The 21073-nt window shown below is 33.7% G+C and overlaps 1 pseudogene; it reads left to right on the top strand.

The window, feature by feature from the left end:
- Positions 1 to 17440: 17440 nt before the first annotated feature.
- LOC149558806 (7-deoxyloganetin glucosyltransferase pseudogene) lies at positions 17441 to 19752 on the top strand (annotated as a pseudogene).
- The last annotated feature ends 1321 nt before the right edge of the window (positions 19753 to 21073 follow it).

The raw sequence follows: 21073 nt of genomic DNA, 5'->3' as shown, positions 1-21073 counted from the left end.
CACCAAATGTCTCCCTTGACCCCCTTTTATACTACCTAACCAAGAGGTTTCTAGTTGTTTCTTGATCAAGAAAAACTAACAAATAAGTTTCTATTTGCTTCTTGATAACAACCTAACCAAGAAGTTTCTAGTTCCTTCTTGATTAAAACAACCTAAACAATAGGTTACTAGTTGTTTGTAAAAGGAGTCAATTAATTAACAAATATTTATTAATTAATCACATATAGATGAATAGCTATCAAAGCTACCTAAAACTAACAATGCCTTCACCCTTGTTCATCTAGGTATTCTTTAACTTTTCCCTGAGATTCATCTTTCAATTAGTGGTAGCATTCTAGAATAGATTACAAATGGCATCCCACATATTCTTCCTTCTATTTAACTTCGGAATATGTGACACTATATGGTCCTTGACAACATCAAGGATTAGCCTCCTTACATTGGCATCATCCTTATTGTATTCTAAGAGTTATGTTGGATCTGTAGGTATGACTACAATACTAATCACATATTCCTTCATATCATTCTCTTCTAACAATAAAGAAATTATGGCTTTCTAGACATCAAAATTAGAGACTCCATCTAATTTATCCTGATCTCTCAAAGGATAAAATAACTAATAATTTTGAAGAGTTCGAACCAGATTTTATAAACCATTAATTTTCTTTCTTTTCCTATGCTAAACCTTTTCTACCCTCAACTTAGGTCTCATACTATGCAACAATATAATTCTATTACAACTACTAATTATTAATATCTAATCTTACATGGATTACTTGACTGCTGAAAATTAATTCAGAACAAACAATGAAAAATAATACAGTTGCAGCTTCACAAATAAAACAACAGAAAATATATACAATACAATGAACACTAAATTTTTAGACAAATCATCTGTGGAAAATCTCCTAAGGAAAAATCGATAATGTTGATAATGAATTTATACTAAATTTTAGTAAATTAAGAGATACATAAACTTCTTTTGGCAATCTTCAAAAAATTAAGAGATCCATAAACTGTTTTTGGCAATCTCTCAATTTCTCCTTCTCAATGCTACTACTGACGCTTTCATTGTGCCCTTGCTAGCACTACAATACTTATTTACTTATTTGCTAATACTATTAATATTTCTCAATGTTTTCACCAAATGTTAAATAACTTCCTTTTATACTACTTTCATTAGAAAACCAAGCAACCTCATTAGAAAACCAAGCAACCACACCAAATGTTAAATAACCTCCTTTTATACTACTTTCATTAAAAAACCAAGCAACCTCATTAGAAAACCAAGCAACCACATAAATAGATAAATTAAACCAAAAACCTATAATTGATTACTAATTATTGAAAAATGAACGAAAAACTGTCCACACTATCAAAACTGACATGTCTATAAGAAGAGCTTTTCATGTCCAACAACTATCAACCAAAATAATTCTAAAACAGTTTTCCCTCATTTTGGACATGGGAATGTGACTCTGATCAAGTTGTTTTTAATATTGTTGTCACTCGAACGTGCTGTGTTTTCTTCGTTATTGTTCTACTGTTAAGTCTTTTCTTAACCCAATATATAAAACGTGCTGAATTTGGTAAAATATTAGTGACTGACATTATTAGGGTGCAATAATTGTTTGGGAAGAATATTTAGATTACTATTGGTCATGACTCCCACAATTGTAATTAAATTAATTTGCAGTAATCTGAAATTTGTAGATGAAGGGATATTGTTAACTTGTAGTAAGATAACATCCTTCCACATGTAGTGAAATCCATTTGAATTTAAGCTCACATGAGAAGATTGGGTTCTAAATTCTATATTTACGGGGTCTATTATTTGATTGAATGGTCAATATTGATTTATATTTACTTTCGGGTACCTTTTTAATTAAAGATTTCAAGATAGATATTCTGTTTACATAGGTAACTTGAATTAGTCAAAGTTGCTTTTATACTTATGTGCACTAAAATAATAAGCATTTTAAGATATTCTTTAATACATACCTCTTTTCACACTGAATTGTAATTCTTTCAGTTGATATTAGTAGATACCTCTGTTCACACTAAACTATCCATGCCAGTCAAATATAATATTTTTAACTATAATTTAATGTCTATCGCTATTTTATCTTAACTACATTATATTTAGTAGAGAGCACATAAATTATAGTGTTGATGACAACGTCGGAGGTAGCTGAGGAATCGTAAATAAAATACTATAATATCATCAATCTCTCTCTCTCTTTCCCCCTTAATTTGAAAAAAGAAGATAATATTTTTTATGATATTATAGTATCTGGAGGTGTCATCTTTTTGCTAGAAGTTTTCCATGAAAGTCTAGTAGTTGGACATACTACCTTCATCAAAAGTTTTCCATTACAATTTAGTAGTTGGAGGTGTCATCTTCATCACAACTTTTCCATGAAAGGACCTAATAGTTGGAGGTGCCATCCTCATCACAATTTCTCCATGAGAGGACCTAGTAGTTGTAGGTGTCATCTTCATCATAAGTTTTCTATGACAATTTAGTAATTTTAGGTGACATCTTCATCACAAGTTTCCCATGATGGTCTAGTATCTAGAGGTGTCATCCTCATCACAAGTTTTCCATGGCAGTCTAATAATTGAAGGTTCTATCTTCATAACAAGTTTTCCATGATAGTCTAGTAGTTGGAGGTGTCTTCTTCATCACAAGTTTTCTATGATAATCTAGTAGTTGGAGGTTCTATCTTCATCACAAGTTTTCCATGATAGTCTAGTAGTTGGATGTGCCATCTTCATCATAATTTTTGCAAGATAGGACCTAGTAGTTGTAGGTGTCGTTATCATCAAAAAATTTTCATAAAAGACTAGCAATTTTAGGTGTCATCTTCATCACAATTTTTTCATGAAATTCTAGTAGTTGGAGGTGCCATCTTCATCACAAGTTTTCCATGATACTCTAGTAGTTGGAGGTTATATCTTCATCATAGGTTTTTCATGATAGGCTAGTAGCTAGAGTTTCCATCTTCACCACAAGTTTTCCATGATAGTATAGTAGCTAGAGGTGTCATTTTCATCATAATTTTTCCATGATAGCCTAGTAGTTGTAGGTGCCATCTTCATCACAAGTTTTCCATGATAGTCAAGTAGTTGCCAAATTTCATCCTCATCACAAGTTTTCATGAAAGACTAGTAGTTGGAGGTGCCATCTTTATAACAAGTTTTCCATGAAAGACTAGTAGTTGGACGTGCCATATTTATGACAAGTGTTTCATGATAGTCTATTAGTTGGAGGTGTCATCTTCATCACATGTTTTCCATGACATTCAATTTTTGTAGATTCCATATTTATCACCAATTTTCCATAATAGCATGTATTAGTTGGAGTTACCATCTTCATAACAACTTTTCAATGAGATTCTAGTAGTTGGAGGTACAATCTTCATCACAACTTTTCTATGACATTCTAGTAGTTGGAGGTGCACTTAAGACCTTCTATCACTACTTGAGCTACTATTAGATTATGAATATTCATTGTCATCATCTAACATAGGCTCACATGAATTTTATGTGTTAAATGTAACCAAGGTGAATGTTAACTAGGAATTCCCAATCTCAAAAATCTTATGAATCATCAGAGCCTATCAATATGCCGCTACCACTAGATTTGGAGGGCATGGAATGTAGCCATCATTATCTAATGTGGTACACTTAATTTAATAAATTTTAATTGTTTTATCTCTTGTATACATGAATATGTAGCTATGACTCTCCATGTTAATGTGATAAATGGTTTTTAAATTAATGTCAATTTGTTTTAAGTACTATTATTTATGTGAAATAAATTTTTTTTTTTTTTTAATTTCTCATGAAGATTCTACACAACCATTAAATCCTAGTTAAAAAAATCCCTTAGTTGGCAAGATATAGATTAAGAATAGTGTATACTAGAGATGGATAGAGGTATCAAGTCAAGATACAATTTTTTTTGAATCAAGTCAGCTTTTCTATGGTCTTTGATAACTAGAATACTTCATATGTTTTCATCCCTCGTATACCTTTTTTATAGGATCATGTTAAGTCATATTTCATTGCACCTTCTTTAAAGGTATCCATAGAGATTACCACTGAACTTTAGATTTTTGTTTTCATGCAGGTACTATAAAAGGATAAGAAGGTCTAGTATGGAGAATGCTTCAAAGCCAGTGGCATCAATTAAGATGAAATATCTAACATTATTGCAGATCCAATGGGTGCATCTCCTCCATTGACAAATATAAGTGCTTCTAGAGACTTGTTGCCTCTAATGTATCAAAGGTGGTCATCAATGTCCTAGTGTGTCAAAAGGGACATGAGGAACCCTTAAGATCCCCTTAAAATTTATTTATAAGTACATGTGAACTAAAGATCTTTTGGCACTACTTGAGATACTAGTAGATGGTTAGTATTCATTATCATCATCATTTGACATAGGCTCACATGCATATCTTTCTTCTTTCTTTCATTGTTTTCCCCTTTCTAGACCTCTAGGACCTTAGTTGTAGCTTCTATAATGGGTCCAAGAAGATATTCCTACTCTTTTCCATTAACCAGGTGGGATTTGTCTCTTAATCTTGAGTAATTCATTAATAGTTTCATTCTTAACAATATTCATAACTAGACTCTCCAAAGCCAGTTTTCTTCTTAATCATTGCAACATATTATCCTCAACTAAACATGTTGTAATCAGTTGATATACAACCACAATTTTCTCTTGGAAAATCCTTTAGGTATACGATTGAGCCTATAGATTTGCAAAACGGTTGAAATCTAGATCTGGTAGAAGAATAGTATTAGATCACATGCTTAATCCTTATAAATTGTCAAAAGGGGCCAAAAGGGGTCCTAGAACTTCTCAAAAGGGACATTATCTTGCCCCTTTATGACCCCTTGGGACATATTACAACCATAAAGTGTTCATTAAGGGGTGTTACACCCCCTTAGGGAACACTTGATAGATCTAATGCTATTCATCCATAATATCTAGAATTCAATGCTTTTGTGCATCTATGGGTTCAATCACAAGCTTAAAGGATTGGACTAGATAAAACTATGATTGTATATCATTTTCTTACAAAATCTTCATTCCAAAAGAAATAATTGTAGCAACCAAGAAGAAATGTAGCCATGGAGAATCTAGCTATGAATTCTATTAAGAATGAAAGAATTGACTGATTACTCAAGATTAAGAGGCAAAGCCCACGCATTTAATGGGAAAGAGGACCCATGACAGAAGTTATAGATAAGGACTTGAAGAGCTAGAAAGGGGAAATAAGTAAAGGAACAAAGTAAGTTATGCATGTAATACTATGTCAAAGGATGATGATGATGATGATGATCAATACTCACCATCTACTATTAACTCAAGTAGTGACAAAAGGTCTTTAGTGCAATGAAAAGAAAAGATTCAGATAGAGAAGTGATAAGTGTTGTAGAATTATCTGTAGAGAAATGTGAACTCTATAATTCCCCCCCGCCCTCTCTCTCCATTTATCTTTCACTCCTCCCTTGCATCTCCTTCACACCCCTCTCTATATATGTCACTATGATTTCTTTTGGTTCTTCATAACCCGATGGGATTATGAATAGCAAGAAGCAATGTCTTATTAACATGATCACATTATGTTATTCCAAAGTTTAAAAAAAAATTAATACTTTTTCTTTGGCTCATTAATGAGCCAAGTCCCATTTTTAGATTTTATCAATACTACACATAAGGTGATTGCATTATGTGAACTCTTGAATTTTTTTCATGGTGTCTAATTTTTTATGCACCATCTTGGTTTACATGCCCATATCCCACCAAATTTTAGATTGGAGAGAGCACTAGTAGAGGTGGAACCTATACAAGAAGTTGTACCAATTCGGCTAGAAGATGGTCAACCTGAATAACAAAGAGGAGAGGCACCCAAAGGGGAACCAAGTATGTAAGAAGGTCAGATGATCATATCATTAGAGATAAATATTTTAGAGTGATGATTAGGAAAAATGTAAGTGAAACAATATGTCTTCTCTCACACATAGAACCCAAAGCTACAAGGGAAGCTCTGAAAGATGAAGATTGGAGACGGGTCATGGTTGGAAGAGACTAATCAAATAATAAAGAGTGATACATGGACCTCAGTTTCCCAACCGTGTAACCAGAATGATATTGGTATAAAGTGGGTATTTAGGAATAAGGTGAATGAGGATGGAGATGTAGTAAGAAATAAGGTCAAACTTGTTTGCAAAGGATATGTGAAAGAAAAAGGTATAGATTATAGAGAAACCTTGCACTAGTGGACAAATAGGAAGGAGTTAGGATACTCCTAGCATTTGTAGAATATAAGAACCTTAGAGTGGAAAAAATGGATGTAGAACTTGTTCCTTAATGGAGCTCTAAAGGAGGAAGTGTACACTGGGCAACCCGAAGGGTTTGGGTATGAAGAAGGAAAATAAAAAATTATGTAGACTAAGAAAATTCTCATATAGATTGAGATAGGCATCTAGAGAATGGTATGAGATATTATCACAATTAATAAAGATTGGGTTTGTAAGAAAAAAGTGAAAAGTTCAATCTATATATGAAGTAAAAAATAATTTTTATTTTATTTTTTTCTACTTGTAGAGATTTTTTTTTTGTCATCAGTTTTGGAGGAGATGATAAATTGAGTGTCGAATTCACAAAATCAATGATCAAAGAGATTAAATTTCTTCATTTAACATCAAGTATCCCAATTTAAAGGAGATATATTCATAGAGAAAATAAAATATATAAATGAGATCCTAAAGATATTTGACATGGAGGAAGAAAAACTAGTGGGTACACCAATGGTAATTAGCTGCAAGATATCAATAGAAGATGAAAGTCCCAAAATAAATGTGACACTTTACTTATATATGATTGAAAAAATCTAGTATATTGTGCACAATAGATTGGACATATCATAGGTAGTTGGAATAGTAGCTAAAGTGTTTCCCAACCTAAAAGAGTCACACACGGTAGTTGTGAGAAGAATCTTTAGATATCTAAAGGGTACTAAGGAGTATGGCTTATGGTATCCTCACAAAGGAAACTTTGAGATCACTGCCTTTACTAATTTTGATTGATTAGGGAAAAAAGATGACAGAAAGAGAATGAAAAATGGTGCATTCTTTCTTCGGGTAAGATTGGTTGCATGGGCCAACAAGAAGCATACTTGCATATATTGCAGTCAAAAATTCAAGCAAGATATGTTTCTATAGAAATGAATTTCACTCAAGTTGTTTGGATACAATAACTACTTGAAAGAATTCAAGAGAAAATAGAGGCACTGATAGTCATCAATGGTGATAACACATGTGCAGTAACAATATCCAAAAATTTGGTGATGCACTCAAAGACAAAGAACATATCAATCAAGGACCATTTTCTAAGAGAACAATTGTAGGAAAAAGAGGTAAGGTTCAAAAATGTACCAACCAAGGAACAATTAGCTAATATCTTTGTAAAGCCCCTTAAAAAGGATACTTTTGAGTATCAAAGAGAGAAGTTTGGGTCTTACACCTATGAAACTTGAACTAAGATGGATAGATAGATGTTAGTCGATGATCAAAACATAGAAATTAAGTGATGGATTGATGGGAACAAGGGAATAAGGGACTACTCAATAAGGGAAGCAATCGCAAAGTTCAAAGATAATCACCTTTAGTATTGTAATTGTCAAAGGGGGAGAATTTGAGAAGTGATTAAGAAGAGAAATAGGGGGTGGGGGGGGCGGGGGGGCCGGGGGGGTTCTTGGAATAATTGAAGCTTCCATTCTAGGTTTTTCAAGGTGGTGATACACTTATGCTATTGTATCAGAACTTTATTATTGAACTTAAAACAAAGATATTGATCCTACAATCCATCCATAGAGAGATTATGAAATGCGGATCTGAAATACAAAAAAAATAATTGTAATCTACAATGCTAATAAAGGTAGTAATAGTCTCTTATTGAAAAAAAAAAATAGTTGGAATATCAGAAGTAGTAGACCAAGACATATTAAGTAACTACAATGAGAAAGAGAGGCCATAAAAAAAAATTTACTAATTGAAGCTAAGACATACAAGTATAGTAGATAAGATGTTGGGTAATAAATCATCTTTAGGATCCTTAGAATCTGTACAGGATGTAGATCAATTGGAATACTATTGAGAGGACCCTAGTTCTATATTCAATCAAAATTCCCTATGCTAATATGGCAGTCAAACCTGTTGAATCATTACTTGAGTAGTTTTTGGTGTTGAGATTATTGAGATGCTATTTAACCATTGAAGTAATATATGCTAATGATTCCTACCAACCAATAGATGTATAGAGGATGCGATTTAGTGATGCATTTGGAAGGTCCATATGTGATTTAGAATGCACGATACATGGCTCTCAAGCATAAAAATGATGTCCAGTCAACACACATAGGATATGAAGGCCTACATTCTTATCGGGCATCTTATTGTTTCCGTATAATCATTGGAGAAGTAAGAAGGAGATATTACTTTTGCACAAAATCATACTCTGTTTCTCTACAAGAAGAATCATTCACAACCACAAATATGTGTAGTTTTGTATAGAGAGATAAAAGAATAACAGATACGTCATCAAGAAACTTTATTTCAAGAAACTCCATCACTCCACCGGGATATGTAATGTGTCTAGAAGAATATCATGCCAAGCACTCCAAAACAAAGTTCTAAGGAGTCAAATTATGCCCACAATGATGTCTTTGTCATCTGTAGAGTTTTGTGACCATAATTTGGAATAAAGAGTAGTTTTGGATTAATAATAGAGGGTAAATATATTCAAGAATGAATACCTATGTTTTTTCAGAGATTGAAATCATATAAAATATCATTGGGTCGAGAAGGATAAACCCACACATTCATTGGGTCAAGAAGGATAAACCCACACATTCATTTGATTCGATGATTTAGTCACAAACCATGAATGGTGGAGTATATATGGAACCTGACAACAAAAATTCTAAGATCAAAACAGACCCATAATTTTGAGGTGCTTTTGACAAATCTTTTATAGAATTAATAATGATTTGAATCATGTGGATAAAGAATGAAACAAAGGTGCCAAAGGAACTATGAGGCATGACAGAATAGGCCCCATTCACCACATCACTAATTAATGAAAGAAGAAAACTTTAAATATGCTACAAATGGGTAAAAGGATGTTTGAATAAATACTCATGATAGGTGTCGAGGGCAAAGACTTTCATATTAATCATTGTGTATATTTATGAATTTGGTTAATCATAAGTTTAAGAAAATTACTTAAGATTGAAAGGGTGTGATTTATTTTTGTAGGGAAAAGACCAAATTTAAAAAGTCACATTTCATTAAATATCAAGATATAAATGGGGATGTATTCATTTGACACAAAAAAGATAGATTCGAAAGACATTCATATTTTGTAATAGCATTTTATATTACTTGTATAGAGGGATACAGAGTTTAATATGACTTTGTAATATAAATTCAATTATTTTATTTTAATAATAAAATAAAAAGTCCTTTGTTTATTTTTAAATGGTATGGAGATTTAAACCAAAGATGAATCATCCGTTGTAATTATTTTTTTGGAATTTTATAAACAATTTAAATGTGAGATAAGTGGACAAGGTAATTTAGCATCTTAAATTCAAACATCATAGATATAGTAAAATATCAAATTGTTTCTATATTTGTGTCTAGTTTATCTCTTTACTAGAGGAGTTAAAGTTCAATCTAGACCAATTTAAGATTGCATAATATTTGGTCTATTGCATCTCAATTATTTAATTGGTTGTAGTAGATGTGCATAAGAGCTTTATAAAGTTGTACATGAAAATTCACTAAACTTGACTCTATTTCTCGGATGAGTAGAGGCATTGGTCTTTTTATTATTGAAGTCAAAAAATCTATAACTTCCTTCCGACAAGCATCAAATTCATTATTTACAAATATTATACAATTCAAACATTCAACATTCAATCCAATTTTGATCAAGTTCAAGGACTTTTCCAGCTGAAGAACTCCAAAGCTTAAATTCACTTTAGAAAAGCCATGAACTAGGTAGTCAACATTTGAGGTGAAGGTTTACCTACCTAGGTGTAGTAGAGCCGGAAGTGTAGTAGAATCAAGGTGATTCTTGTTTGTTGGCTAGAACTAATTGTAGAATCCTATTGGAGAAGTGACAGGCTCTTGGATTTCCAATTTGCAGTTTTGGGAACCAACAGGGGCAACAAGAGAAGTTGAGAAGAGAAAGAGAAGGGCAAGAGAATTTGAGAAGAAGAATATGAAACCCAAAAAGGACTAATAAGAGTCAAAGCATGCAGATGCATAATCCTGGGGGGAGATGTTGAAAGAAGAACAAAAAAAGAAGGCACCAGAACACTGAATTTGTCAAAGTGTTGCCATCAATTACAAAGGGGGAGATTATAGGCACAACTATATCAATTCTCGAAGAACTAACTGCTAGAGTGATCGGTAAACCTAATTATGACAATTTTTTCATTGATGTCAAGGCATAAGGAGGAACCTAAATCAGTATGGAGCAATACTTGAGAGGAGACATTGATCTCGTATGTGAAACTCTTGTTCATAAGGATGACTAGAGAAAGATGTTGTACAAGCCTAATAAAGGTGATGATAGAGGGGATCCACTTAGATGGAATTATGCTAAGTAAATAGAGAATGTGTAGAAGGACATCAAGTAGAGAGGAAGTAGGATCGATCAGTGAACATGTAAGATGGTTTGGCCAAATCAACAAAGAAGCATGAAGTGGGATAATCATGACTACCATGTTATGAAGTGGTAGAAGTACACTCATCAACACACTTAATGATGATTGGAATGTCATCAAGGAGCATTTGAAATAATTTAACTTTAAATTCTTTCTAATAGAGAAAGTCATCAAGGACATATGACACCCATGACTCTTGTATGAAGATACCCCACCTAATAAGAGAGGCATACCATTGCAATAGAAAGTCAAGCTAGAAGTAGGCTTGAAAATTTGAAATTTAAATTCATGGATTATTGTTTCAAAGCCAAGAAAAAAGAGATTGTAAATGGAACAAAGTTGAAAGAGAAAAGGTTTTATTGTTGATTAATAAGCTAGAGAGCCAAGAGAGTTGGGATAAGTGTAATCTCCAATTGTGAAGAGAGTGACAGAGTAAAGCCCTAGCTAAAGAGTTAGAAAATGTGCTAAAGAGAAGCCAGTGAGCTAGAATAATACAAGTTTGATTATGTTCAAGAGAGAGTAATGCCAAGAATACAAGTAGTTGTGTCTAAAGTTGCAGAGCCTAGAGGAGTTAGAGCTTAGTTCTAGATGGGTGAGAAGAGTTGTAAAGGGATCTAATATTCCAAGCTAAGTATAGTAGCTATTTTATTAGATCATTCCCTATTGTCTACTAATCTCTATAGAAATAAATCTCATTGAGGGTGGACCCTAATAGGATCTTTGTATCAAATCCACTAACAAGGTGACCCATTGTCTTGTTTTCTTAAGTCCTTTAACTACGATACACCTAACAAGGAAAAACTTTAACAAGTCTCATCAAAATCTTTAACTGGGTGACACCTAATAGTATTCTTGTAATATTTTAACAGAGATAGGCTCTTGACCAAGAGCACTTTAGGAGAGTGCAAGCTTTGTGAGGATTGATTCACATGCTATGGTTTTTAAGCTAGATAGGTTTCTAGAAGATAAATATCATGTTATATGTTTTTGTGTTCCTATTATTTATGTTTACTTCATCTCGACTAGTTAATTTATAGTGAGCACAAACCTGTAGACTATTGTGAAGTGTGATAGGAGTAGTATATTGATACAACTCCTTGCTTCTGTCAATATATTGACCTATATTTCGACCAATAAAAGCTTGCCTTTGATTTTAAGGAGAAATGATTTAGAGGCCTCCAAAGTCTTAGGGAAGGCAATAAGAATCTCAAGCAATGATGAGGAGCAATCACAATAATGACAATCAAATAATAAATGATACAATTTGAAAAGGAACCATATGGCAGACTCCTCCTAGCAATTCTTACTCTTGAACTAGGGTTTTCTCAATCACTTAATTACACACATTTCCAATCCCAAATAACAATGGATTCACCTTCACATGGACATTGTTTAATGTCTCCAATCAACAAATAGACCCCTTGTTCGGGTAAAATCTCTATCTTGTTTAATTTTGCATGGGCTTGGTTAGTAATATATCATACATGTCAGAATAACTCTTTCCATGAGTATCAGGCCTTCATCCTAATGGAAAGATCTTCATTTACTTTAAAACCTACTACAACAAATAAATAATTAAGAGAAATCTATTGGTTCTGCAACAGGCATAATAGCAAACCTATAATAACATGAAACTTATCAAAAAAGTACTTGGAATGATGAAGGGAACCTTATTAATGCATTTGTAGAGCCAACCAATCAATTTGCGGACCACAATATGCAATTTGAGTTGTAGAATATCTAAGTTTCAATATTGTTGTTCATGAGTCTTCCAATATTTTCTCTCTTGTTTACATCAAAGACTCTTTCCAATTTATAAGACACCCTATAATAATTGACTCCAACCAACTATCATCGTTGAGTTGGGTATTTTAAAATTATTACAACCTAAACTTCCCTCTAAACCAGCCGTTACCTTTTTTAATTTAATGTTTGAACTTAAAAAGCCATACAATGGTTTTATTAAACATTAAACTCTTTCCTATACCTAAACCTATCTTGAAGACCTAATATTATTTTAGCATCATTATAGGTTCCAAGACGGCCTAATTGATTTGATGACCTTGTTTATACATTCCTTCCTTCCGATTTGTTTTGAGGATCTTTGCGGTCTTTATAATCTTCAACTATTGCTTGAATATTTGAGGTGCTCCTGCACCATACTCCCCACCATAAAAGGAACTCTTCCCCCAATAGTTGACCTATGATCCATTGTTCTTTTCTCCCACCTGCTGCTGCTGAGGGGTGAAATTATTCCCTAAAGTGATCTACTCCTTCATCCTGGTTCCTGCAGTCACACACCAAGATTTAGATACATAAATGTTTGGATTAGACTATCGTCTTGCTTGATAGTATTGCTGTTGTACATTAGACTGCTGGAATGTCTTTATTTGTCTCTACTCTGTCACCATATCATCTTCATCTATCTGCCCTCTTAGAGGATACTTCATTGCTCCAACCAAAACAAAAGGTTGTTCAACCAGCCCTACCACCCCTAGGTTTTCCTGCTTCTTAGCATGGCATTGCTTCCAACCAGTATCATACTGTGGAGTACCCTGATCCTGCATTGGAATATCTCTACCAAAAAAAATCAATATAGTTTCCTTATGACTCCTCACCAATGTATGCAACTTATACTTCACCTTTCCTTGTTGAACTACATATGTATTTTCATAGCCATTATGCATGACTCTCCTTGAACATTGCCAAGATCTTCCCAAAATGAGATGCCCACAAGTCATGTGCATGACATCACATAGTACCTTATCTCTATAACTCCCAACTGAAAACTCAACCATCACTTGATCTTTAACCAACAAATTCTGATTCTCATTGACCTAAGTAGCATAATAAGGAGCAGCATGTGCAAAAGTTTTCGAATTCAATTTCTTAACAACTTCATAAGATAACATATTATTACTTGCCCCTAAATCAATTATAAAATTGCATACCTTTCCTTGAATGAGACAATTTGATCTGAATATGCTCAGATCTTTTGGTATTTGATTGCTTCTTCCCATCAGTAAGCACTCTCCTTCTTTTGGAAGAAGTTCAATGGGTTCATTCTGCTCATCCTTTCTTGGCTCTTCATCAACCAAGTTTACTCTTCTCTCTCTCTCTCTCTCCCTTTGTCTTCCTACCATTTAGGACACCAAAAGGACTGATGGCATACTTCATTACAAGTGAAGCATCTTCCTGTGAACACTGCACTTCCTCTTGCTCAACTTCTTCCACCTCTATAACCCCCTCCTGATTCTAAAAATGTTTTTTCCTTATCCTTATCATTGCTGCTCTAAAAATCAGTAGTACCTCTTCCCCCTCTTCCTCTCATGGAAGATCCACCTCTATTGCTACTCTGCTTTTCTTGTCTTCTTCTTATCTTCTCTTCAGCCCTCAAGGCTAACTGATAACATTCATCAACTGACCTCAGGGTAGAAAGACTAAGTTCAATCTGGATATTGAACCTTAGTCCCCCCATATACCTTGCAATCTTTTCTTCCATCTCTTCATCATGATCCACCCTAATATCAAGCTTGTGAAATTCCTCAATGTACTTCTATACATCCATCTCCTTTTTCCTGAAATCTCTCATTTTCTTATACAACTATACTCTATAATCCTTTGGCAAAAATTTTGCCTTCATTTTTTTCACCATAGTATACCAAGTTGTGATCTTGGGTCTACCATTCTTCCATCTGTCTACCTGGATGCAATCCCACCACAACAAAGCATGTCCCTTCAACCTGGACTTTTCTATCTTCACGTTTTCCTTCTCTTCTATCCCTTCACACTCAAAGCAACTTTCCATTGAACCAAACCAATAAATTAGTTCTTCATCATCCATTTTTCCTCCATACACAGGTAAGTCTGTCCTCACCCTTTTATCTTCATTTCTTATGGCTTTTGCAAACTTAGCCATTCTTACTTCCTCAGGGTCCTTTTCTTCTTCTTTGGGTTCTTCTTCCTCTTCTTCATCTCTAACTTCTTCATCCAATCTAATGCTCTTATCTTTCTTCTCTAGTGCTGGCAACCTCTCTATCATGGACTTTATCAATCTATCTTTTTTAGCATTCTCTTTGTCCCTTTGTTCTAATGATGCCCTTAAATTTTTGTTATCTGCCACTTGTTCTTTCACTATCTTTGCCAACTCCATATTTGTCAACCTTGTAGGAATCTCTTCTTCTCCTTCAGACATGGTTGCTTGATCAACTTAGTACAAGAATCTACTATAGGGTTACTCCTCTCAGGATAGTTCAACTACAAGGGCTTACTAAGGGATTCAAGAACCAACTTCACAAGACCAATTACGCTTCCACAAGACCTTTCGCTCACTCTGATACCAATATGATGAGGATCAATCACAATAATGACAATCAAATAATAAACGATACAATTTAAAAAGGAACCATATGGCAGACTCCTCCTAGCACTTCTTACTCTTGAACTAGAGTTTTCTCAATCACTTGATTACACACATTTCCAATCCCAACTAACAATGGATTCACCTTCACATGGACATTGTTTAATGTCTCCAATCAACAAATAGACCCCTTGTTCGTGTAGAATCTCTATCTTGTTTAATTCTGCACGTGCTTGGTTAGTAATATATCATACATGTTAGAATAACTCTTTCCATGAGTATCAAGCCTTCATCCTCATGGAAAGATCTTCATTTCCTTTAAAATCTACTACAACAAATAAATAATTAAGAGAAATCTACTGGTTCTACAACAGGTGTAATAGTAAACCTATAATAACATGAAACTTATCAACAAAGTACTTAGAATGATGAAGGGAACCTCATTAATGCATTTGTAGAGCCAACCAATCAGTTTGCGGACCAGAATATGCAATTTGAGTTGCAGAATATCTAAGTTTTAATATTGTTGTTCACGAGTCTTCCAATATTTTCTCTCCTATTTACATCAGAGACTCTTTCCAATTTATAAGACACCCTATAATAACTGACTCCAAAAAACTATCATCATTGAGTTGGGTATTTTAAAATTATTACAACCTAAACTTCCCTCTAAACCAGTTGTTACCTTTTTTTATTTAATGTTTGAACTTAAAAAGCCATACAATGGTTTTATTAAACATTAAACTCTTTCCTATACCTAAACCTATCTTGAAGACCTAATATTATTTTAGCATCATTCTAGGTTCCAAGACTGCCCAATTGATTTGATGACCTTGTTTATACATTCATTCCTTCTTATTTGTTTTGAGGATCTTTGCGGTCTTTATAATCTTCAACTGTTGCTTGAATATTTGAGGTGCTCCTGCACCAAGCAACTCGGTGGAAACCATGTTTCCCCATTTGTGAGGCGCAAAAGAAATCTCACAATAATTTTTCATGCTTTCTATATGTAGATTTGAAAGGTGTCCAACATAATGAGTATTAAATATGTGTAGGAACAAGAACATTTGAACATATTTAAACTTTCCTTGGCAAGGAGAGAGGCTTTGTTAATCACTAAGCCATCTTTGTCTCAATGTTTGAAAGCACAACATTCCAAAGCTTAATTGTTGAACCATGAAAAGAAAAAGGAGTTCCAAACCAACAAAAACCTTCCTCATAGTGAATTAATTTTTTAAAAAAAATTGTATAGATATTCTTTTATAACTAATTATTTTATATAGTTTTGAAATATTATTTTACAAATAGACCCCTCTATAAGAATATATTTTAATTTTTAGATTTTTTTAATAAAAAATAGAAATATATATTATATTATTTTTGTTTTGTAATCTTATTAATAGTTAATTTATTTTTGCAAGAGCATTTTAGTTTAATATTTTATCTAAATATTAAATTTCTAAAAAAATTATTTGATTTTTTTTAAATTATTAATAGAATCTTGTAGTTAGTCTATATACTTTGAATACATCTATCTAAGTCCATAGATATATCAATTTGATCTAATTTTAAAAATAATATATTTATTACTAAAATAATATGTTTTTTATTCAAATAATACTATATTGATATATAATTATAATCAAATTTTAAATAAAAAGAATATATTAAATCATTTAAATCAATATTGTGTTCTAAATAACATCTACTCAAAAGTGTGGACTTACTAAGCTTTACAGTGTCTTCTACTTTAGACTTCAAATCTTTCTAATTGACTTCATCATCTCTGCACATTAATTCTTCTCTTTTCATTCACATCAAACTCTTTCATTAACCCTCACCTAAACTCACCCTCACCTAACTCAAGCATGCCCTTTTTAAATGTTCTCTTTCTTTGCATGCCTTTTTAGATCTCACCAAAGTACTTACAAATTCAAACTCACCTATCTGTTATTTACTATTAAATCAAAGTTGTCCTACGGTTATTCCTCCTATGTACCCAAATCTAACTAGGATTTGGTATATCATTTCAGTGCACATTTTAAGCCTTTAAAGATGATCGCGCCATACTTTAAAAAGCCCACTTGGATTTGTCGTATCATTTCCACGCACATTTTTGGACTTTATGAATGATCACGCGGTACAAAAAAATCCCCTCTATGAGTTGGAGTATCGATTATGGAGATCCACATTGCGCATCGTCCACGTTATCTATTTTGCACACAATAATCGAGATTTAAATTACTTCCAATTGGCTAATAAATACAACTTCCAAAGCTTATGTTATAATAATAATCTTTGCTTCTAAAGCCATCGTTAGCTCTGATTGTACTATAAATCCATCTTGCCCAGGTTCTGTAACTCAAATAGTTTCCCAAAGTTCATCTTATTTCTTCAGTTTTGGTTAATAAAATGGGCGTGAAGAATAGAGCCCATGTTGTAATGCTGGCCTTCCCTGCTTTCGGACATATTAATCCCATGATACAGCTTTCAAAAGTTTTATCAGCGAGGGGCTTGTACATTACTTTTATTAACACTGAATATATGCATGAGAAACTGTTGAAATCTGGATCAATACAGTCCACGAGTTGCATCCACTTCGAAAGTATTCCAGATGGTCTGCCTCCTGACCACAAGCGAAACAGCCAAGTGATTGACCAGCTTTGTGAATCCGTCACAAATAATTGTCCCCAGCATTTTGATCAGTTTATAGATAAGTTGAAAGAAAAAGCAGATGTACCTCCTTTGAGTTGCATTATATATAATGCGCTTATGTGTTGGGCACAAAAATCAGCCAAGAGATTGGGAATTCCTGGAGCATACTTCTGGACTGCAAGTGCTTGCGGCTTCAACGTTTACTTCTCAGGGCCTCTTCTCAGGGAGATGGGATACATTCCTCTCAAAGGTATAATTCATTGAATTACGTTTTTAATATGATTACATATAGACATTTTATATATATCTAACGTGTTTATAGATCTATTGATTTCATGGTATTTCGAGAACATTATGTTTATAATGATATATTATTCGGTTTATATTTTATATTGTCAATTTTACAACTATTTCTGTTAATGCATTCAAATTGTTATATTTTACTATTGTTTATATGATTGAACTTTATTTAAGAATTATAGTTGTGAGATCTACCAATCAATTGTGATAAATAAATTATAATTTTTTCAAAATTCTCATCTAAGAGATCTATTTTAGATCATCTTCATTATTATAATCTAATTGATTGTAAGTGACAGTTGTAAATATTTATTTGTATTCTTTTTTCCAAAGTTCTAATAATCTTTAGTATTATTATAGCAATTTCTAAATTAGATTGTGTAACAACTAATTTTCACACTACTGTGAGGATTATTAAAAGATAATTTATAAAAAAACTCACTCATTTTTTATCACACTGTAATCTAATCTGAAACTTTGATAAAAAGCAATTACACAATCTAATCTAAAAATTGCTCCAATAATTCACTATCTATTATAAAAACTGAACATTATTAATCTTTAATATTATTAAAATTTGAGAATAACAATTAAAACTAGAATAATAACATTCTCTTAGAACTGAGTGCCTATTTCGAATAGATCTTGAGGTGGGTCTCTGTGTAGAATTGCTATAAACCTTAAGATATGAGACTTAATCAATTTTAAAACAAATGAATAAGTGGTGTATGATTTGCAGATAAAAGCTATCTGACAAATGGATACCTCGAAAAGGAAGATATCAGCTGCATTCCTGCGATGCCCTCCCTACGTATGATGGACGTGCCGAGTTTCTTCTATGATGCTACCAACTACATGTTCGATTTTTGTCAAGCTCAATGCCAGGCTCCTCTTTCAGCCGATTTCATGGTAGTTAATACATTTGATGAGCTCGACAGCTCAACATTAGAGACACTGCAGGCAAGCTTTCCTGTGTACAGCATAGGTCCTCTGTTACATTCCACACAGGAGGAAACAAATGGATTATCCACTATCGTTTCTGTGAGTTCATTAACGGAAGAAACAAGCTGTATGAAATGGCTTGAAGATCAAAGTGCCCATTCGGTTATTTATGTGTGCTTTGGAACAATGGCAGTCATCTCTAAAAAAGAGCTTCTGGAGTTTGCATGGGGTTTAGAGGCCAGCAATCAGCCCTTCTTGTGGGTTATTCGTCCAGACCTCATTCATGGATCTTCTGCTGTTCTGCCTGAGGATTTTCTGGACAAAGTGAAGGAAAGAGGTTTCTTGGTGAGTTGGGCGCCTCAAATACAAGTGCTCTCTCATCCTTCTGTGGGAGGGTTTTTAACACACAACGGATGGAACTCCACATTAGAAAGCATCTGTGCAGGAGTGCCCATGCTTTCATGGCCCTTCTATGCAGAGCAATTTATTAATAGGACTTTTGTGTCCCAGGTTTGGAAAATTGGGATTCCACTGAATGGTGATGTTACAAGGGGAGATGTGGAAGAGAAGGTGAGGAGGTTGATGAAAGGGGAAGAAGGGGAAGAAATGAGGAGGAAGGCTGGTGAGTTCAAAGAAGCTTCTATTAAAGCAGTCGAGAAAGGAGGATCTTCTTACGATAATTTAGAGGAGATTTTAGCAAAAATAGAAGGGAAAGAGAAGATTTATGTTTCTATGCTTTGACTACACATTATTCACCTCTCTATTTGAATTATGCACCTTTGCAATGGAAAATTGCAATGATGAATAACAATTGGGAAAGTAAGAGAGTACTATGTTGGTATTATTTCAATTATTTATTTGTTTTAAAATAATTTGCAAACTTGCTTAATAATTAACTGTTCCTACTAGTTTGATTTGACTTCCCTCTTTCATGTGGGATAAGGAGTTAATATCAGGGATCATTTTTTCTTTCTATTTTATTTCAATGCAACGCTCCTGAGACTAGCCGTTTTGTGTATAAAATTATCTATAAAGAATAGATTCTCCTGAGACTAGCAGTTTTGTCTATAAAATTATCTATGAAGAATAGATTTGGTTTGTATAAGACCAAATTGAACTACAGAGTACGACTTACAGAAATCAAGTACCCAATGAATCTCCTTTTTAAAATTTGATAATTTAACTACTCATAAAAAGCTGAACTCATGGATTTGGACTGTTACATTGACGTTGGGTGTTTATAGAAGGCATCTTAGTTCAAATTTTATATCCTTATCAAGAATTGAATTTTGACGTTAAGAATAAAAAAATTCAATCGGTGGAGATTTTTTCGGATTGGTGCGTGCGATTGATTGCCTTGAGCAATCTTTTGGAGGTTTGCGATTGATTACCTTCCTGTGGCCTGCGATCAATTCCTTGGTGATTTGCATGATACAGTGTGGACATTTGCTTTGCACAATAAACAGTGAATGTGAGGTACGCTTGACCTAGGTTCCAAATGAGGAGGGGGATTTGAGGCTTCTGTTTCTGAATTTAGCGCCTGTAGATTTCTTTGGTTCTGGTTTTTGGCTCACAATTTGTTTGTTGGGCTCTTATGACTGTGAGTGGGGTTTCTACGAGTCCCATTCTTGCTGGAGCCTCTGGTTGTGATGGATCTTCTCCCAAGGTGAGTTCACAGGAGGTGTCATTTTATGTTATTGAGAACTAGAAGTTAAATAAAGTTAATGGATGCCTTCCGTGCAGTCAGGATTGACTGGTGCTAGTTATCCCTGTGGAAGCAGTAATGGAAGATGTGGACTACTTGGCTTCACATGCATTGATATGCAAGTTTCTTGGTATCCAGATTTCCCTATCAGCTTTGGAAGCTTAGATTCGTCGCTCATGGCAGGTGGAAGGTGATATGGATATTATGCTAGTTGGTAATAGCTACTTTTTGGTGGCTTTCTCTTGCATGTCAGATCAGAACTGGGTCTTTGAGAGAGGCCCATATTTTTATGATTGTGTGGGTCTTTTTGTCAAACCATGGCATACGGGGTTCAATTCTACTGAGGATCTTCCTTCG

This window comes from Cupressus sempervirens, chromosome 5, assembly GCF_028749045.1.
Source record: "Cupressus sempervirens isolate cs-2001-9-10 chromosome 5, ASM2874904v1, whole genome shotgun sequence".
NCBI classification, from domain to species: Eukaryota; Viridiplantae; Streptophyta; class Pinopsida; order Cupressales; family Cupressaceae; genus Cupressus; species Cupressus sempervirens.
This window is presented reverse-complemented; position numbering and strand designations above follow the sequence as displayed.